Raw genomic sequence first — 20121 nt, 5'->3', positions numbered from 1 at the left:
GCTCTTTGGCATCAACTCAACTCGCCATGTTTGGAGGAGGAGGAATGCTGCCTATGACCCCAAGAACACCATCCCCACCGTCAAACATGGAGGTGGAAACATTGTGCTTTGGGGGTGTTTTTCTGCTAAGGGGACAGGACAACTTCACCGCATCAAAGGGACGATGGACGGGGCCATGTACCGTCAAATCTTGGGTGAGAACCTCTTTCCCTCAGCCAGGGCATTGAAAATGGGTCGTGGATGGGTATTCCAGCATGACAATGACCCAAAACACACGACTAAGGCAACAAAGGAGTGGCTCAAGAAGAAGTACATTAAGGTCCTGGAGTGGCCTAGCCAGTCTCCAGACCTTAATCCCATAGAAAATCTGTGGAGGGAGCTGAAGGTTCGAGTTGTTAAACGTCAGCCTCGAAACCTTAATGACTTGGAGAGGATCTGCAAAGAGGAGTGGGACAAATTCCCCCCTGAGATGTGTGCAAACCTGGTGGCCAACTACAAGAAACGTCTGATCTCTGTGATTGCCAACAAGGATTTTGCCTCCAAGTACAAAGTCATGTTTTGCAGAGGGGTCAAATACTTATTTCCCTCATTAAAATGCAAATCAATATATAACATTTTTTAAATGCTTTTTTCTGGATTTTTTTCTTGTTGTTCTGTCTCTCACTGTTCAAATAACCCTACCATTAAAATTATAGACAGATCATTTCTTTGTCAGTGGGCAAACGTACAAAATCAGCAGGGGATCAAATACTTTTTTCCCTCACTGTACAGGGACTACCAGATCACCGTGGAGCTATATACAGTGAGTACCAGTACCAGTCTGAGGTCCTGAGTGTTCTGGAGCAGGTTTTCATCAAGGATCTCTCTGTACATTGCTCTGTTAATCTTTTCCGTGATCCTGACTTGTCTCCCAGTCCATGCCTCTGAAAATCATCCCCACAGCATGATGCTGCCACCACCATGCTTCACCATAGGGATGGTGCCTGGTTTCCTCCAGACGTGACGCTTGGCATTCAGGCCAAAGATTTCAATCTTGGTTTCATCAGACCAGAGAATCTTGTTCCTCATGGTCTGAGAGTCCTTTAGGTGCCTTTTGGCAAACTCCAAGCTTGCTGTCATGTCTCTTTTCTGAGTAGTGGCTTCTGTCTGGCCACTCTACCATAAAGGCCTGATTGGTGGAGTGCTGCAGAGATGGTTGTCCTTCTGGAAGGTTCTCCCATCTCTACAGAGAAACTCTGAAGCTCTGTCAGAGTGACCATTGGGTTCTTGGTCACCTCCCTGACCAAGGCCCTTCTCCCCTGATTTCTCAGTTTGGTCGGGCGGCCAGATCTAGGAAGAGTCTTGGTGGTTCCAAACTTCTTCCATTTAAGAATGATGGAGGCTACTGTTTTCTTGTGGACCTTCAATGCTGCAGAAATGTTTTGGTACCCCCTTTCTGTCACGATCCTCGTCTTCTGACGATATGTTGAAGTCACTGTCAGAGAAAGTGGACCAATACGCAGCGGGTTGCGTGCTCATCATCTTAATTTATTAACCTCTATGGGACTGGCGGGACGAATTTGTCCCACCTACGTAACAGCCAGTTGAATCCTGTGACGCGATTTTCAAAACCTTTGAAATGCTATTACTTCAATTTCTCAAACATATGACTATTTTACAGCTATTTAAAGACAAGACTCTCGTTAATCTAACCACACTGTCCGATTTCAAAAAGGCTTGATCTTCATCAGATGACACACCTAGGACATTATGTTATACAAAACATGCATTTTTAGTACCAGATCAATCAAGTTCATATTTATATCAAAAACCAGCTTTTTACATTAGCATGTGACGTTCAGAAAAAGCATACCCCCCGCAAACTTCCGGGGAATTTACTAACAATTTACTAAATTACTCACGATAAACGTTCACAAAAAGCATAACAATTATTTTAAGAATTATAGATACATTACTCCTCTATGCACTCGATATGTCCGATTTTAAAATAGCTTTTCGGATGAAGCACATTTTGCAATATTTTGAGTAGATAGCCCGGCATCACAGGGCTAGCTATTTAGACACCCGGCAAGTTTAGCCTTCACCAAAATCCCATTTACTATAACAAAAATGGTCTTACCTTTCCTGTTCTTCGTCAGAATGCACTCCCAGGACTGCTACTTCAATAACAAATGTTGGTTTGGTCCAAAATAATCCATCATTATATCCGAATAGCGGCATTTTGTTCATGCGTTCAAGACACTATCTGAAAGGGTAAATAAGGGTCGTGCGCATGGCGCAATTCGTGACAAAAAAAATCTAAATATTCCATTACCGTACTTCGAAGCATGTCAACCGCTGTTTAAAATCCATTTTTATGCCATTTTTCTCGTAAAAAAGCGATAATATTCCGACCGGGAATGTCCATTTAGCTAAACAGAGGAAAGTAAACAAAGCTTTCGGTCGACGCGGGCACGAGCCTGAGTCTCACAGTACTGTAACCAGCCACTACCCGAACGCGCTACTTTGTTTCAGCCAGATCCTGCAAAGCCACGATTCAACTTTTTGCCGCCTTCTGAGACCCTATGGCAGCCGTAGGAAGTGTCACGGGACAGCTAAGATCCTCACTCTTCAATAAACAGAGACAAGAAGAACGACACCTTGTCAGACAGGCCACTTCCTGCATGAAATCTTCTCAGGTTTTTGCCTGCCATATGAGTTCTGTTATACTCACAGACACCATTCAAACAGTTTTAGAAACTTTAGGGTGTTTTCTATCCAAAGCCAATAATTATATGCATATTCTAGTTACTGTGCAGGAGTAGTAAACAGATTAAATCGGGTACGTTTTTTATCCAGCCGTGTCAATACTGCCCCCTATCCCCAACAGGTTAAATAAATGTGAACACGTGAAAATAAGAAAACAAAGAATGACTAGTGACAGTTTCACAGGCTATACATTCCCTAGCAGTGCGAAATACAACTACCCACGAAACACAAAGACAAACACACCCTACTATATAGGACTCCCAATCAAAGGCAACTCAACACACCTGCCTTCAATTTAGAGTCCAACCCCAATCAACTAGACATAGAAACACAGACATAGACCAGTGACAAACCCCATAAACATACATCAACTACCCTCTGCCACGTCCTGACCAAACTACAATAACCAAATATACTCTATACTGGTCAGGATGTGACAGTACCCCCCCTCAAAGGTGCAGACCCTGGAATGCACCTACACAAAACACAGATAACCCCCCCAAAACAACCAAAAAAATCCCCTAAACAAAAAGGGAGGGAAGGGAGGGTGGCTGCCGTCAACGACGGCACAGTGCTACACCCCCCCTCCCCAACCCACCTATATGGGAGGCGGCTCAGGTGTGGGATGTGGACTCCGCTCCAGCCCTGACGTAGTCCACTTAAGTGGCGCCCCTAACTTCGCCCGGCTGGCGGGCGATTCTTGCCGCGCCCGGCTGGCAGGTGTCTCTGGCTGCGCCCGGCTGGCGAGCGACCCTTGCTGTGCCTGGCTGGTGGGCGTCCCTGGCTGCGCCCGGCTGGCGAGCGGCGAATGCTGAGCCCGGCTGGCGGACGACCCTTGCTGTGCCCGGCTGGCGGACGACCCTTGCTGCACCCGGCTGGCAAGCGGCGATGGCTGCGCCCGGCTGGCGGACGACCCTTGCTGCGCCCGGCTGGCGGACGACCCTTGCTGCGCCTGGTTGGTGGACGGCCACTCTGGCAGATCCGGCACGGCGGGCCACTCTGGCAGATCCGGCACGGTGGGCCACTCTGGCAGCTCCGGGCAGACGGGCCGCTCTGGCAGCTCCGGGCAGACGGGCCGCTCTGGCAGCTCCGGGCAGACGGGCCGCTCTGGCAGCTCCGGGCAGACGGGCCGCTCTGGCAGCTCCGGGCAGACGGGCCGCTCTGGCAGCTCCGGGCAGACGGGCCGCTCTGGCAGCTCCGGACAGACGGGCCGCTCTGGCAGCTCTGGACAGATGGACGCGGAGCTGCCAGAGTGGCCCATCTGCCCGGCGGGCGGCTCTGGCAGCTCCTGACTGGCGGGCGGCTCTGGCGACTCCTGACTGACGGGCGGCTCTGGCGGCTCCTGACTGGCGGGCGGCTCTGGCGACTCCTGACTGGCGGGCGGCTCTGGCGACTCCTGACTGACGGGCGGCTCTGGCGGCTCCTGACTGGGAGGCGGCTCTGGCGGCTCCAGACTGGCGAGGCTGGGCTGACGCACTAGAAGCCTGATGCGTGGGGCTGGTACAGGATGTGCCAGCCTGGGCACACGCACCTCAAGGCTAGTGCGGGGAGCGGGAACAGGCTGAACAGGACTAGGCTGACTATTGGGAAGCTTGGTCCGGGTTGCTGGTACTGGTCGTGTTAGACTGGGGGTACTCACTTCCGGGATACTCCGAGAGGCAGGAACCGGAAAGACTGGGCCATGGAGGCGCACAGGTGGCCGTGATCGCACCGCCTGCACAACCCGTCCTGGCTGGATGGAACTAGTAGCCCTGCACGAGCGGGGTGCTGGTACAGGGCAGACTGGGCTGTGCGTGCATATGGGCGAGATAGTGCGCACCTCGGCTAAACACGGCGCTCTCCACCTTCTTCGCTCCTTCCTGCACTCACGGGTAGCTGGCTTATGGCTCTTCCTACGCCCAGCCAAACTACCCGTGTGCCCCCCCCAAAAAAATTGTTGGGGGTGCCTCTCCGGCTTCCTAGCCAGACGTGTCCCCCGGTAGCATTCCTGTTCCACCCCAGCCTTCTTCCACGGGCCCTCTCCGGCCAGTATCTCTTCCCAAGTCCACTTCTCACAATAATCCATATATTCAGTGTCCCGCTCCTTTCTCCGCTGCTTGGTCCTGTTGTGGTGGGTAGTTCTGTCACGATCCTCGTCTTCTGACGATATGTTGAAGTCACTGTCAGAGAAAGTGGACCAATACGCAGTGGGTTGCGTGCTCATCATCTTAATTTATTAAATAAATGTGAACACGTGAAAACAAGAAAACAAAGAACGACTAGTGACAGTTTCACAGGCTATACATTCCCTAGCAGTGCGAAATACAACTACCCACGAAACACAAAGACAAACACACCCTACTATATAGGACTCCCAATCAAAGGCAACTCAACACACCTGCCTTCAATTTAGAGTCCAACCCCAATCAACTAGACATAGAAACACAGACATAGACCTGTGACAAACCCCATAAACATACATCAACTACCTTCTGCCACGTCCTGACCAAACTACAATAACCAAATATACTCTATACTGGTCAGGACGTGACACTTTCCCAGATCTGTGCCTCGACAAAATCCTGTCTCAGAGCTCTACGGACAATTCCGTCGACCTCATGGCTTGGTTTTTGCTCTGATATACACTGTCTACTGGGGGAGCTTATATAGACAGGTGTGTGCCTTTCCAAATCATGTCCAATCAGTTGCATTTACCACAGATGGACTCCAGTCAAGTTGTAAAAACATCTCAAGGATGATCAATAGAAACAGGATGCACCTGAGCTCAATTTCGAATCTCATAGCAAAGGATCTGAATACTTATTTACCTAAGATATTTCTGTTTATTACTTTTAATACATTTGCAAACATTTCTAAAAACCTGTTTCTGCTTTGTCATTATGGGGTATTGTGTGAAGATTGATGAGGAAAAAAAGGTATTTCATTCCTTTTAGAATAAGGTTGTAATGTAACAAAATGTGGAAAAAGTCAAGGGGTCGGAATACTTTCCGAATGCGCTGTATAGTACTGTGGATGTGCATAGAGTCAGTGCAAGATGGGGTCAGTGCAGATAGTCCGGGTGACCTTTTAATAAACTATTTAGCAGTCTTTTTCTATTTAGCAATCTTATGGCTTGGGGGTAGAAGCTGTCTCAGAGCCTGTTGGTGTGAGAGCCTTTGGTACCGTTTACTGAACTGTGGCAGAGTGAACAGTCTGTGGCTTGGGTGGCTTTAGACTTTGCCAATTTTTCAGACCTTCCTCTGACATCGCCTGATACAAAGTTCCTGGATGGTAGGGAGCTCGGCCGCAGTGATGTACTGGGCCATCCGCAATACCCTCTGTAGCGCTTTGTGATTGAGGGAGGTGCATTTGCCATACCAAGCGGTGACGCAGCCAGTCAAGATGCTCTTGATGGTGCAGCTGTAGATATGTTAAAGGATCCGAGGGCCCATGCCAAACCTTTTCAGCCTCCTGAGGGGGAAGTGAGGCTGCCCTCGTCACGACTGTAGGGGTGTGTGTGAACCATGTTATGTCCTTAGTAATGTGGACACCAAGGAACTTGAAGATTTCGACCCGCTCCACTACAGCCCTGTAGATGTGAATGGGGGCGTGCTCTCTTTCTCCTGTAGTCCACGATCAGCTCCTTGGTCTTATTGACGTTGAGGGAGAGGCAGAGGGAGTTAATCACTTCCCGTTGGACTGGTGTTTCAACCCCATGACCTGCTGTTAAACAGAGGATAATAACTGTCCTGGAGCCTTAGAGAAATGTAGCCAATGCTTATCATTTATATACATAGTCTAGATCATAATCACTTTTTGAGTTTTGGCATGGGATACTGCATTTTTCCTTATGCTCACTTACGGTGGGTAGCAAAAACATTGAAAAAGCTTAAGCTCAGAGATGAGATTATCATTGATGAAGAATGCTGCATGAGGAATTTCCAGATAAACCTCTAAAGCTGGTGTTGGTATTTGGTATTTATTAGGAACCCCATTAACCGCTGTAAAAGCATCAGCTACTCTTCCTGGGTTCCACATTACACATGACATAATACATAGTACAGAACATTATTAGTCAAGGGCTGAAATACATACATTTAAAACGTCACACATAGCTCACATATCAGTAAATACACACAATATCTAGGTCTTATACATAATACAGTGCAAATTACAATACAATATATATTAAATAGCTGTGTCTCTGGGTTGGGGGACCCTTCATTGACGACGGTGGCTGTTAGCTAGATACTGTAGCCTACCGTTTCCTCAAAGTATTGAGTTCCGGTCCCGTATTAACAATCCACTTTAGGATCAGCACTGATCACCATAATGGATCCCTGCTGCGCCACCCTGCTTAATGGAATCAATTACCATGAGAAGAAAAAGGAAATAATCGAATGGAAACAACAGAACAAAGTGCTGAACGCTTGACCTGGAAGAAGGCACAGCAGAATTAAAGATCCCTATAAGGGAGCCCCCCCCCAAGACACTACCATGTCAATTCTGTCCTAGCTGCCTAATAATAGGATTCTATTCTATTATGAGAAACTAGACACGGAACCCTTTCTGATACAGAATCAATGAGGGGTAGTGAAGAGGACAGGAGAGGAGAGGAGAGGAGAGAGAAAAGATTTTAGGGACCATCTGTTGAGCTCACGATGTGGTGTGTGTGTGTGTGTGTGTGTGTGTGTGTGTGTGTGTGTGTGTGTGTGTGTGTGTGTGTGTGTGTGTGTGTGTGTGTGTGGAGAGTGAGAGAGAGTTGTATCCTTTGTTTGTGTGTGTGTGTGCTGTCTCTCCTCTTTAATGAGCAGACTGGAAATTACTAATTAGCACACGTGCACCTGGCGCTATCCTTCTCCTCAGGGTGTATCCCTCACTCCCCCTCTGTAATTATCCCGGTGTACACAAACACAAACACAGTAGCTAGCGCACACACTGGGTGAGTCCCTGTCACAACACAGCTGACTGCTACTCTAGCCTACTTAACACTGCTACTAACTCCTGCAGGTACACCGCAGCCATTTAGTACTCACAATAGGTTCCAATCGCCGGAGAAAAATGAGAACTATGAACTGAAAACCCCAGTCCCTCTGAAAACAGTGAAAAAGCATCAGCACATATCACAAGGTTTGGACTTTATTAAGTCAATCCAAAGTAACCTCCTAGTGTTCCAGAATCAGCAGAGGAGATTATCTGACTAACATGTTGTGATCCACACGTTGCCTCCCAGGAAGCTTTTTAAAAGCCATTTCAGACCAATGAAATACTCTTACTGGGAGTCCTGTCCAAAAACACACGCAGTTGGGGAAGTATTGAGTTACTCTGTTAAAAAGAGTTTAACTGTATGTTCAAAAAAATGAATCAAAACAGATTTTTTTTTTTTACTGGGTCTTGAAACTTCAATTCAGACAGGGTTAAATATTTAATGTTTGACCCCATTTAGAATTCTGTCCTGGTTAGAAAATGTTTCCACAGGAAGAATTTCAAATAAATTATTCTCTGCAGGTGCTTTTTGGAAAGAAAAACACATTGCTGTAGCTTCACTTTGGTGCACTAGAGGGCAGTGGTTTTACATGGGACAAGGGTCCATGAATAACGTGATTTTATCTCTGGCAATGATTCAGTTTATCAATCCCACTCCATCTATTTATCCCATTCTATATTCCCCCTTTAAGTCTCTCGTTCTCCATCCATATTTCAAAGAGGAGAGAGAGAGAGAGAGAGAGAGAGAGAGAGAGAGAGAGAGAGAGGGGAGATTGAGACAGAACACCATAGAGAGGAATGTCCGTGGTGGTCTGGTGGTAGGGTCAGTTGCTCAGCAGGAGAGTAGCAAAGCCTCAGATGACTGCAGATGTACTCCTCTCTCAGGGAACTGTGGCGGGAAGGAAACCACAAACAAACAACCACTTTAGATTTGGATAGAGATCTTTCCTAAGACATATTACAACGTGCTCTGCAGAAACCTAGAACTAGAGCCCCCAGAGGAGTCAATGGGAGGGAAGAACTCCTTTGACAGGCAGAAACTCAGAGAGGAACCAGATCAAACAGCCTAGCCATAGTATGACAACCTATGATTCACAGTGATGACCGTCAGTACCAGAGGCCGGGTGACATTGGTGTTGAATCACATTTGCTGTCTATGAGGAAATAAACTGAAGTGAGCAGCTGGTTCTGTGTCATATCTTATTAGAACCATGACCATAATTTAAATGGAAACAGAGCTTGGGGATTTTTACAGACAGTCAACATTGCGGAACTGTAACATCCTTTACACGTCAGCAGCAAACCACAGGCGCACACACACCACACACACCACACACACACACACACACACACACACACACACACACACACACACACACACACACACACACACACACACACACACACACACACACACACACACACACACACACAGGCAACAATCCAACGTTTATCCATAAAAGTCAAATTTCAAAGGTTAAGTTAAGGCATTAGTTCCAAATGGTTAAGGTAAGGATTAAGGTTTGGGACAGGATTAAAACCCCCAAAATTAAATACGAGTTCCTAGCACTGTGATTGAACAGCTGATCCTCAGAACCGGCTTACACCCATCACCTACCCATATTTACAACACCCTAGCAAGCTGCAAGACTACTTACACCCATCACCTACCCATATTTACTACACCCTAGCAAGCTGCAAGACTACTTGATGGTAAGAGCGCTCACTGTTGCTCCTAGTGGTTGGTTTCTAAGTCATCTCCCGACTTCCTGGATACCTGGACGGACGTCGAATTTTACCTTGGACCTTGAGCAACCTGGCTGTTCACCCATCAAATGCACCCCGTGCCCCCCTTTCAGGTATGCACACACACAGAGACATTTTAACCTCAGGTCATGTCTTTATCCAGACAGAGGGCAGTGGGTTTGTTTTGTCCCTGTGTGTTTTATCGGTGTTAGAGTGGCTGGTGGTCTGTGCCAGGGATAAAGCACACTCTCTGAGAGGCATGTCAAGCGGTCGTGACAGATGAAGACTATCAGAGTACATTCCCCTGGGTCCAGACCAACACACAGACACACACACACACACACACACACACACACACACACACACACACACACACACACACACACACACACACACACACACACACACACACAGACACACACACACACACACACACACACACACACACACACACACACACACACACACACACACACACACACACACACACACACACACACACACACACGTCATCTAATGCAATAACACCTATATGACAGTATTATAGTATAAATATACAGTACCAGTCAAATGTTTGGACACACCTACTCATTCAAGGGTTTTTCTTTATTTTTGTACTATTTTCTACATTGTAGAATAATAGTGAAGACATCAAAACTATGAAATAACACATATGTTAAACAAATAAAAATAAATGTTATATTTGAGATTCTTCAAAGCAGCCACCCTTTGCCTTGATCCAGTTTCAAGAGGTAGTCACCTGGAAGGAATTTCAATTAACAGGTGTGCCTTGTTAAAAGTTAATTTGTGGAATTCTTTTCCTTCTTAATACATTTCAGCCAATCAGTTGTGTTGTGACAAGTTAGGGGTGATATACAGAAGATAGCCCTATTTGGTAAATGACCAAACCAATATTATGGCAAGAACAGCTCAAACAAGCTAAGAGAAACGACAGTCCATCATTACTTCAAGACATGAAGGACAGTCGATACGGAATATTAAGAAATTTAAAAGTTTCTTCAAGTGCAGCCTCAAAAACCATCAAGCACTACTGTATGATGAAACTGGCTCACATGAGGACAGCCACAGGAAAGGAAGGCTAAGTTATATCTACTGCAGAGGATAAGTTCATAGCGCTTGATGGTTTTTACACCATAATGATGAAGCAAAAACAGGTTTAGAAATATCTGTAAAATCACATTTACATGAGTATTCAGACACCTTTGGCAGCGATTACAGCATTGAGTCTTCCTGGGTATGAAGCTTGGCACACCAGTATTTAGGGAGTTTCTCCCATTCTTCCCTGAAGATTCTCTCAAGCTCTGTCAGGTTGGATTGGGAGCGTCGCTGCACAGCTATTTTCAGGTCTCTCCAGAGATTCATGTCCGGGCTATGGCTGGGCCACTCAAGGACATTGAGACTTGTGCCGGAGCCACTCCTGCTTTGTCTTGGCTGTGTGCTTAGAGTCGTTGTCCTATTGGAAGGTGAACCGTCGTCCCCAGTCTGAGGTCCTGAGCACTCCAGAGCAGGTTTTCGTCAAGGATCTCTCTGTACTTTTCTCCGTTAATCTTTGCCTCGATCCTGACTAGTCTCTGCACACTGAAAAACTGCTGAAAAAATCATGCCTCTGAAAATCATCCCCACAGCATGAATTTGCCACCACCATGCTTCACCGTAGGGATGGTGCCTGGTTTCCTCCAGACGTGACACTTGGCATTGAGGCCAAAGAGTTCAATCTTGGTTACATCAGATCAGAGAATCTTGTTTCTCATGGTCTGAGAGTCTTTAGGTGCCTTTGGCAAACTCCTAGCGGGCTGTTAAGTGCCTGGCCACTCTAACATAAAGGCCTGATTGGTGGAGTGCTGCAGAGATCGTTGTCCTTCTGGAAGGTTCTCCCATCTCCACAGCGGAACTCTAGAGCTCTGTAAGAGTGACCATTGGGTTCTTGGTCACCTCCCTGACCAAGGCCCTTCTCCCCCGATTGCTCAGATTGGCCGGGTGGCCATCTCAACGAAGAGTCTTGGTGGTTCCAAACTTCTGCCGTTTAAGAATGATGGAGGCCACTGTGTTTTTGGGGACCTTCAATGCTGCAGACATGTTTTGGTACCCTTCCCCAGATCTGTGCTTCGACACAATCCTGTCTCAGAGCTCTACGGACAATTCCGTCGACCTCATGGCTTGGTTTTTGCTCTGACCTGCACTGTCAACAGTGGGAGCTTACATAGACATGTGTGTGCCTTTCCAAATCATGTCTAATCAATTTAATTTACCACAGGTGGACCCAGTCAAGTTGTAGAAACATCAAGGATGATCAATGGAAACAGGATGCACCTGAGCTCAATTTCGAGTCTCATAGCAAAGTGTCTGAAAACTTATGTAAATAAGGTATTTCTGTTTTTTATATTTAATACATTTGCAAAAAAAAAAGGTTTTTGCTTTGTCTTTGTGGGGTATTGTGTGTAGATTGCTGAGAAGATCTCAGTAGACCTTTTTAGAGCTTTTTTTTTAATCAATTTTAGAATAAAGCTGTAACGTAACAAAATGTGTAAAAAGTCAAGCGGTCTGAATACTTTCTGAAGACACTCTAAGTATATATAATATATATATATATATTTTATATAGTTTATATATTAATATAATATATAAACTTTTGACCGGTAGTGAGTGGGTGTGTACATTTAAAACAAAATATATGGGGTACCTGAAATGCAGAAAATTACATTGATAGAATCCACAATATATCTACAATATTATAGCTGATCTACCCCTTAAATATATATATATATATATTATTTAAAAAACAGTAATATAAATACTAAATAAAATGTTCGTCAGGATGTATTCCACGCGGGAAGACATTTCTAAAATGCAAAATGTCACGTTGTATAAATTATTTGATACAGGCACACGTACAGTAATAGGTGGTTTTAATTTCTCCACCCACTATCACAACATGCCATGAAAAGGCAAGGGGACGAAGCCCAAAACAAACATGTATACGAAACACACAGGGATGTAACCCAAACAAAAGAGCGAGGTTAAACCTCTAATAAATACACGGGACAATACCCTAGTAACAATGCACGGGATGTGACCCGTAATAACAATGCACGGGCCGAGACCCGTAATAACAATACACGGGCCGAGACCCGTAATAACAATGCACGGGACGAGACCCGTAATAACAATGCACGGGATGTGACCCGTAATAACAATGCACGGGCCGAGACCCGTAATAACAATGCACGGGATGTGACCCGTAATAACAATGCACGGGACGAGACCCGTAATAACAATGCACGGTACGAGACCCGTAATAACAATGCACGGGACGTGACCCGTAATAACAATGCACGGGACGAGACCCGTAATAACAATGCACGGGACGAGACCCGTAATAACAATGCACGGGATGTGACCCGTAATAACAATGCACGGGACGAGACCCGTAATAACAATACACGGGCCGAGACCCGTAATAACAATGCACGGGACGTGACCCTAATAACAATACACGGGCCGAGACCCGTAATAACAATGCACGGGACGTGACCCGTAATAACAATGCACGGGACGTGACCCGTAATAACAATACACGGGATGTGACCCGTAATAACAATGCACGGGACGAGACCCGTAATAACAATGCACGGGCCGAGACCCGTAATAACAATGCACGGGATGTGACCCGTAATAACAATGCACGGGACGAGACCCGTAATAACAATACACGGGCCGAGACCCGTAATAATAATGCACGGGACGTGACCCGTAATAACAATGCACGGGACGAGACCCGTAATAACAATGCACGGGCCAAGACCCGTAATAACAATGCACGGGACGAGACCCGTAATAACAATACACGGGCCGAGACCCGTAATAACAATGCACAAAACACGAAAGTCAAAACAACAACACATGTACTCACAGGACCAACGGAAACAATTCATCCGACCAGGACAATGAGGAGCAGAGGGCACATATATACAATTCAAAATCAGGGGAAATGGGAACCAGGAGTGCGTAATTAGACAGTTCAGTCAAGCCTAGAAGGTCGGTGAAGTAGAACCGCACGGAATGAGCAGCAGTACAGGGGAATCCTTGACACAAAAATAAAAAAATACCATTGGAAGTTATTCAAACTGAGCCAAATACTGCTACAAAACAACATATGTCATGTGGGAACAATTAGAACAAAATAGTCAGTTCAGTTTGAAAATAAAAAAAGTCTAACACAAACCAAGGTTGTTCCATTTCAATTATTGTCAGTTCAATAGATTGGAACATGGCATTTCTCCATAGAGAAATGGATTCACAGAATTGATTGGAATTTACATTCCCCAACTAACAAACACAGAACTCCTATCTGTTGCCCAACTATCAAACTCTGGTCTTCCAGACTGTATCTCTCCCATAGTTTGAGATCAAAGGTGGTCTGAAAGAAAATTGATCTCAACAACCTCCAGCTGTTAGGTAAATCAGTTTGACCTCAACAACCTCCAGCTGTTAGGTAAATCAGTTTGACCTCAACAACCTCCAGCTGTTAGGTAAATCAGTTTGACCTCAACAACCTCCAGCTGTTAGGTAAATCAGTTTGACCTCAACAACCTCCAGCTGTTAGGTAAATCAGTTTGATCTCAACAACCTCCAGCTGTTAGGTAAATCAGCTTGACCTCAACAACCTCCAGCTGTTAGGTAAATCAGTTTGACCTCAACAACCTCCAGCTGTTAGGTAAATCAGTTTGACCTCAACAACCTCCAGCTGTTAGGTAAATCAACTTGACCTCAACAACCTCCAGCTGTTAGGTAAATCAACTTGACCTCAACAACCTCCAGCTGTTAGGTAAATCAACTTGACCTCAACAACCTCCAGCTGTTAGGTAAATCAGTTTGACCTCAACAACCTCCAGCTGTTAGGTAAATCAACTTGACCTCAACAACCTCCAGCTGTTAGGTAAATCAACTTGACCTCAACAACCTCCAGCTGTTAGGTAAATCAGTTTGACCTCAACAACCTCCAGCTGTTAGGTAAATCAACATGACCTCAACAACCTCCAGTCGTTAGGGTACCAGCGTGTGAGAAGGAAGGGAGTGTTTGTGTGTGTCTGTGTGTGTCTCTGTGTGTGTGTGTGTGTGTGTGTGTGTGTGTGTGTGTGTGTGTGTGTGTGTGTGTGTGTGTGTGTGTGTGTGTGTGTGTGTGTGTGTGTGTGTGTGTGTGTGTGTGTGTGTGTGTGTGTGTGTGTGTGTGTGAGAGAGAGAGAGAGAGAGAGAGAAAGAGAGAGAGAGAGAGCAGAAACCCACTTATATGGTCATGATAGGACTGTGCCAGCTGAAGAGGGTACAGAGGTGGCACTGCCAACACGGGAGAGAAATGTTTGTGTTTGCGTGCGTGTATTAGTATGTGTGTTTGTATGTGACAGTATGACAGCATCTTGCATACAGTTTCCTTTGGGATGGATTTAAAGTATGTGGACACTTGCATTGTCGAACATCTCATTCCAAAATCATGGACATTAATATGGAGTTGGTCCCCCTTTTTGCTGCTATAACAGCCTCCACTCTTCTGAGAAGGCTTTCCACTAGATGTTGGAACATTGCTGCGTGGACTTGCATACATTCAGCCACAGGAGCGTTAGAGAGGTCGGGCAGTGATATTGGGGGATTAGGTATGGCTCACAGTCAGCCTTCCAATTCATCCCAAAGGTGCGCATTGCACATGTTGATCTTAGGCATGTGTGTGGTTGCTCAGCCATGGAAACCCATTTCTTAAAACTCGGTAGTGAGTGTTGCAACCGAAGACAGACGATTTTTACGCCCTACGCGCTTCAGCACTCTGCGATCCCGTTCTGTGAGCTTGTGTGGCGTACCACTTCATGGCTGAGCCTTTGTTTCTGCTAGATGTTTCTACTTCACAATAACAGCACTTATGGTTGACTGGGGCAGCTCTAGCAGGGTAAAGATTTGACGAACTGACTTGTTGGAAAGGTGGCATCCTATGATGGTGCCACATTGAAAGTCACTGAGCTCTTCAGTAAGGCAGTTTGTCTATGGAGATTGCATGACTGTGTGCTCGATTTTATACACCTGTCAGCAACGGGTGTGGCTGAAATAGCCAAACCACTAATTTGAAGGGCTGTTCACATACTTTTGTATACATAGTGTATATATAATCTTTTGTTGCAGAAATGCCTTCTTCATTTTTATTTTTACCCCTTTTTCTCTCCAGTTGGTAGTTACAGTCTTGTCGCATTGCTGCAACTCCCATACGGACTCGGGATAAGCGAAGATCAAGAGCCATGTGTCCTCCGAAACATGACCCTGCCAAGCAGCACTGCTTCTTGACACACTGCTCGCTTAACACGGAGGCCAGCCATACCAATGTGTCGGAGGAAACACCGTACACCTGGCAACTGTGTCAGCGTGCATGCACCCTGCCCGCCACAGGACACGCTAGCTCGCGATGGGACAAGAACATCCCTGCCGGCCAAACCCTCCCCTAACCCGGACGACGCTGGGTCAATTGTGCGCCGCCTCATGGGTCTCCCGATTGTGGCTGGGTGTGACACAGTCCGGGATCGAACCTGGGTCTGTAGTGCCTTAGACCGCTGCGCCAATCGGGAGGCCCTAGAAAAGCCTTCTTGTACATGTATACTTTCTTATGCCTTAATTACAAACTTATATTGGATTCATAAATATGAATAAAAACATGTATCATAAGCTGACCCAATCAACATTGTTTCCACATCATTTCAATGAAATTACATTCAACCAATGTGGAACAGACATTGAATTGAGGACAATGCCCCGCCTTTACATGTGAATTCTTAAAGAGATGGGTGGGGTAAAGGTTTAAAAGGGTGTGAATGATGCTGAATGGGCATAAACAAAGAAGAGCTAGAGACGCCAGAGAGACTCCAGAAAGTGTACAAATAATTCAAGGGCATTTCCTCCCACTTGTCTACAAAGTGGGATAACAAGTTGATCACATTTCAAAGAAGCACAAACTTTCCCATGTTTCCCCCAACTGCTGCAAATCTGGAAAATTTGACATAAGCAAACCTTCCTGAATTCAGTCACACATGTTCCCGGGAGGAAACCAAATGAAACAAGCAAACAGTCGAGGAGGACTAACCACAATAAGTAATGCAATATGCTCACAATGACTCCAACTATTTCAAAAGACCACAGGATGTGGATTCATATGCATGCTATTATTATGTAATATATTTAATGTGAAATCCATCAAATTGTTATCTACGTAATCTACCGTAAAATTCTACTGAACCACTTTGCACAGATGTTAATTCAACCTCTATTACATGTCGGTTCAACGTCATTTCAATGAAATGACTTGGAAACAACGTTGATTCAACCAGTGTGTGCCCAGTGGGGGTATGGAATATTTTCACTCACAAAGATATATGATGTCATCAGCAGGCTATTTAAGTGATGCCTGAGAAGCTTGTGTTTGGAGGATATATTGGCAAGGGTCAAACTTCGAGACGAAGTCAAACCGTGCCAATGTACAGTGCATTCGGAAAGTATTCAGACCCCTTGACTTTTTCCACATTTTGTTACTTTACAGCCTTATTCCAAAATGGATTAAATCATTTTTTCCTCTCATCAATCTACAGACAATACCCCACAACGACCAAGCAAAAACAGATTTTTATACATTTTAGCAAATGTATAGAAAATTGAAAACTGAAATATCACATTTACATAAGTATTCAGACCCTTTACTCAGTACTTTGTTGAAGCACCTTTGGCAGTGATTACAACCTCAAGTCTTCTTGGTTATGATGCTACAAGCTTGGCACACTTGTATTTAGGGAGTTTCGCCCATTCTTCTCTGCAGATCCTCTCAAGCTCTGTCAGGTTGGATAGGGAGTGTCGCTGCACACCTATTCTCAGGTCTCTCCAGAGATGTTCGATCGGGTTCATGTCCGGTCTCTGGCTGGGCCACTCAAGGACATTCATAGACTTGTCCCGAAGCCACTGCTGCGTTGTCTTGGCTGTGTGCTTAGGGTCATTGTCTTGTTGGTAGGTGAAACTTCACCCCAGTATAGGGTCCTGAGCGTTCTGGAGCAGGATGTCATCAAGGAACTCTGTACATTACTCCATTCATCTTTCCCTTGATCCTGATCAGTCTCCCAGTCCCTGCCACTGAAAAACATCCCCACAGCATGATGCTGCCACCACCATGCTTCATCGTAGGGTTGATGCCAGGTTTCCACTTTTCAGGCCATAGCGTTCAATCTTGGTTTCATCAGACCAGAGTATCTTGTTTCTCAAGGTCTGAGAGTCTTTAGGTGCCTTTTGGCAAACTCCAAGCTGGCTTTCATGTGTTTTTTACTGATGAGTGGCTTCCGTCTGGCCACTCTAACATAAAGGCCTGATTAGTGGAGTGCTGCAGAGATGGTTGTCCTTCTGGAAGGTTCTCCCATCTCCGCAGAGAAACTCTAGAGCTCTGTCAGAGTGACCATTGGGTTCTTGGTCACCTTCCTGACCAAGGCCCTTCTCCTCCGATTGCTCAGTTTGGTTGGGCGGCCATCTCTAGCAAGAGTCTTGGTGGTTCCAAACTTCTTCCATAAGAATGATGGAGGCCACTGTGTTCTTGGGGACCTTCAATGCTGCAGACATGTTTTGCTACACTTCCCCAGATCTGTGCCTTGACACAATCCTGTCTCGGACTTCTACGGACAATTCCTTTGACCTCATAGCTTGGTTTTTGTTATTATTATTATTCGTTATTACAAAAAAACTATATGTGGAATTGTGACCAATTGTTTGTTGATAACATCCTCAATCAATTGTTCTGTTAATTCTCTGCTTCCTGTCTCAAAATCATCCAGACATTCATTCATATTCTGTTTCTGACCGTGTGTGTGTGTGTGTGTGTGTGTGTGTGTGTGTGTGTGTGTGTGTGTGTGTGTGTGTGTGTGTGTGTGTGTGTGTGTGTGTGTGTGTGTGTGTGTGTGTGTGTGTGTGTGTGTGTGTGTGTGTGTGTGTTTGCCTGTCCAATATCTCCCCATGTGTGCACTTACCAAATGCTTTATCACACGTTTTATTGCACCTTATGTCACATATATTGTCTTCATCCTCAATGATGACAATAGTGAGCAAGAAACAGCCATATCAGCCTTATTCCTTCACTATACAGTAAATAAAACAGACAACATGTCATGAAACCATTTTCTAGGTTATTACATTCTCTATTACCCCAGAAGAACCCTACCGCTCTTCCTATTCTCTATGTCAGGGTTCTCCAGCCCTGTTCCTGGAGAGCTACCATCCTGTAGTTTTTAACTCCAGCACTGTTCCCGGAGAGCTACCGTCCTGTACGTTTTAACTCCAACCCTGTTCCCGGAGAGCTACCGTCCTGTACGTTTTAACTCCAGCACTGTTTCTGGAGAGCTACCGTCCTGTAGGTTTTAACTCCAACCCTGTTCCTGGAGAGCTACCATCCTGTACGTTTTCACTCCAACCCTGTTCCTGGAGAGCTACCATCCTGTACGTTTTAACTCCAACACTGTTCCTGGAGAGCTACCGTCCTGTAGGTTTTCACTCCAACCCAAGTTGTAACTCCCCTGATTTAGTTAATCAACCAGCTGATTATTAGACCAGCTGATTATCAGGTGAGCTAGATTAGTGTTGGAGTGAAAACGTACAGGATGGTAGCTCCCCAGGAACTAGGTTGGAGTGAAAACGTACAGGATGGTAGCTCCCCAGGAACTAGGTTGGAGTGAAAACGTACAGGATGGTAGCTCTCCAGGAACAGGGTTGGAGTGAAAACGTACAGGATGGTAGCTCTCCAGGAATAGGGTTGGAGTGAAAACGTACAGGATGGTAGCTCCCCAGGAACTAGGTTGGAGTGAAAACGTACAGGACGGTAGCTCTCCAGGAACAGGGTTGGAGTGAAAACCTACAGGACGGTAGCTCTCCAGGAACTAGGTTGGAGAGCAGTATCCAAGCCCCCCCCAAAAAAGCCATATCACAACCTATGTGTTGTTATAATAGTGTTGTTTGCTCTATAACCTGTTAGTTCATGTGCCTTGACACCGTGATATATAGGCCTAAAGGCCGAGACAATAACAAGACACAGTGGCAGAATAAATTCAACCACACCTTTGTTTCATCACTAAACCGGAGAGTAACCTCTGTCTGGTGAAGTCCACAAAACATATTGCATGTAACAAACAGTTACATGACCTACAGCATGGTCAAGAAAGGTAATGTTTCCAACATTTTTGGACTACTTAACAATTATTGATTTAGAACCACGGAGAGTTACCACAAGTCACAAAGAAAACAGGAGCTGCCTCCACTATTCCAGCACCATTTCAACATCATCAAATCACCTATGCTAAATGGTCTTTGACTGTCATACAGTACACGCTTTTAGTTTTTGTTGTCCTAGGCTACCTGGCTAAAATGCTTGCTCGCTAGCCTAACTACCTTTCATGGGAAATGATGCGCCAGGCCAGCTAGTTAACATTAGCATATTACGTCTAGCTTCATGTTGAACTTCCATCCTTTCAGGCCAGGGGCACAATGTATGAATAGCCACCGGAGGACAACGACACGAGATGCAACAATGCATTTTTTGTTGTTGTCAATGACATTTGGCTTCTGATGTGATTGGTCTGAAGCCAAATC

The sequence above is a fragment of the Salmo salar genome, chromosome 20 (genome assembly GCF_965601325.2).
Source record: "Salmo salar chromosome 20, fSalSal1, whole genome shotgun sequence".
Taxonomy (NCBI): Eukaryota; Metazoa; Chordata; class Actinopteri; order Salmoniformes; family Salmonidae; genus Salmo; species Salmo salar.
The sequence above is the reverse complement of the archived record's forward strand: the minus strand, read 5'-3'. Positions refer to the sequence as shown.